The sequence below is a fragment of the Helianthus annuus genome, chromosome 5, assembly GCF_002127325.2.
Source record: "Helianthus annuus cultivar XRQ/B chromosome 5, HanXRQr2.0-SUNRISE, whole genome shotgun sequence".
In the NCBI taxonomy this organism is placed as follows: domain Eukaryota; kingdom Viridiplantae; phylum Streptophyta; class Magnoliopsida; order Asterales; family Asteraceae; genus Helianthus; species Helianthus annuus.
This window is the reverse complement of record NC_035437.2, coordinates 134728752-134731028: the sequence shown is the minus strand read 5'-3', so window position 1 is coordinate 134731028 and position 2277 is coordinate 134728752.

Here is a 2277-nt window from a genome sequence, read left to right as displayed (position 1 = left end):
TTGGCAGTCACATATGGAATTGAGAAACATTGGGCCGATTGATGAAGACTTTTGGTTTTTGTTGTTCTATTTGGGCCGATAACCATAGGCACGCATGGAAAGACGGCAGCCCAAGGTAAACTAAACACATATAAAACATCATTATCTTCGACGGCAGTAGATCGAGGAAGGGAGGCAGCCGCATGGTTCAAGCACGCGAATATCATCCCACCATCATGAGCGGCTAAATCTCTCGTGGACACTTCGGGTAAATGATTGTGTAAGACACTATTGATTTGGTTTATTGTTTTATGTATTGAGTTCGGATTGTAACCGTGTGACAGACGGTCTTTACTTGCGTTTTTATAATTCGTTTGACAAACGAATCCTGTGTTAGACAGAGACATAAATACGTTTAAATCCAATTATACTTTGTTGGTTGAATAATTATTCATTGCATGAATAGTTGATAATTATATCGTTTAACCAATAGTATCCAATATGACAATCAGCTAAGTTATTAGTTAATCACACAATCTGAATCCCGTAGTGATCACCTTTCCTTATGATTGTTTATTACAACTCAATCTTTTTCTCAATTTTATTCGTTAATTTAGATAATTCTTATAATCAATCATACCGATTTTCTAATTCAGTAGTAATTAATTAATACTTTTCATTCGACACTTTCCACAATCCTCCTCTGGTTCGATATCCGACTTACTCTAGCTACCTAGTTTATTTCGGTTTTTGCATGTCACTAACGACAGACATCAAAATGGCGCCGTTGCCGGGGAGGCGTGCGCAAAGTGTTTAGTGTTAAGTTTTAGCTTAAAAAAAATAAAAATAAAAAAAAATAAAAATCCAAAAATAGTGTCAGTTTTCTTTTGTTTTGTTTTGTTCAGATTTGTTGGTGCAGTCATCTGTCGTCTTCGTCTTAGGTCGAGTCTTGAGCTCGCGTTGCGGATCTGATCGAACATGATGTCATCTTATACAATGATGACATCATAGAAATGACATCATCATTGCATCACATGTTACATCATTCATCATATAAGACAAAATGGTTTGACGGTCCAATAGGAAGTCACCTTTTAATGGTCCAATAGGATGCTACCTTTTGAAGGATCAATTACATGAAGACTTCCATTTGAAGAACCAATTGTTTAAGGGGCCACCGTTTGAAGATTTTTGTTTAAAGTCAACCGTTTGAAAGTCCAATGACATGAAGGTCTCCGTTTGAAAGCTTGGCAGTTTGAGGGTCTTCGTTTGAATTAGCTCACCGTTTGTGATGTTGTCCGTTTGAAACGACTTGGCCGTTTGAATGGTTTCAAACGATAGGCTAGCACTATAAATACCATTCAAACTGTCATGATTTGTAACGATTCCAGATTTGATACCGAGGTATTGCCGGTGTTCCTTGTAATTGTAAACGCTGTAAAATCAATATACAAGAGGTTTAAAGTATGATTCAAGCTGTATTCATGTCCGTTTCTTTGTTTCCGCCTCTGAAACGGATTTGAGCTCTTCCGAACGACTCGTTTAGGTCGCGACACGATCCTACAATTGGTATCAGAGCTCAGGAAGAAGAGTTCTATACAATTCAGCTGCATCTTCTACTTCTACACCTTTCTTTTTCGAATTTATCAAGTTTTCACGGTTAAAATCGGCTGAAACTTTCATATTGTGTGCGTAATTGTGTTTTGTCAAATCCTTGAGAATATCGGACATAAACTCATAGTAAAAGTGATAAAAATTGGATGAAATAGGGTGTCCGTTTGAACGTATATCAATCTGACCGTTTGAACAACTTCCTATCGTTTGAAAATTGATCCTATCGTTTGAAAACGGTTTTTGTCGTTTGAAAAACTTTTCCCATCGTTTGAAATATAACGACCGTTTGAAAATTATATAGTTGATCGTTTGAGTGATTCCCATCGTTTGAAAATGCATCGTTTGAACATCATTCCATTTGAAATCTTGTGTAACCGTTTGAAATATAACATGACTGTTTGAAGAATGATTACCATTTGAAAGTATTCTTTGAAAATTGTGAACCGTTTAAAGTACATCGAATTGTGTATTTCATTAAACAAATGTGTCAGTTTTGCATGTGATCTTGTGTGTCAAAGTTTGTTGGTTAGTGGAGAAATAGCTTTAATAAATGTGTTGATTTTCGAATTGTCACATGATTTGTGAAAATCTATAGGCTAGTCATTTGGCCCAATCCCAACCCTTACACCGCCCCATTAACCAGTTGACATACATAAAAGGTACCGGCACATGTATATGGTAAAT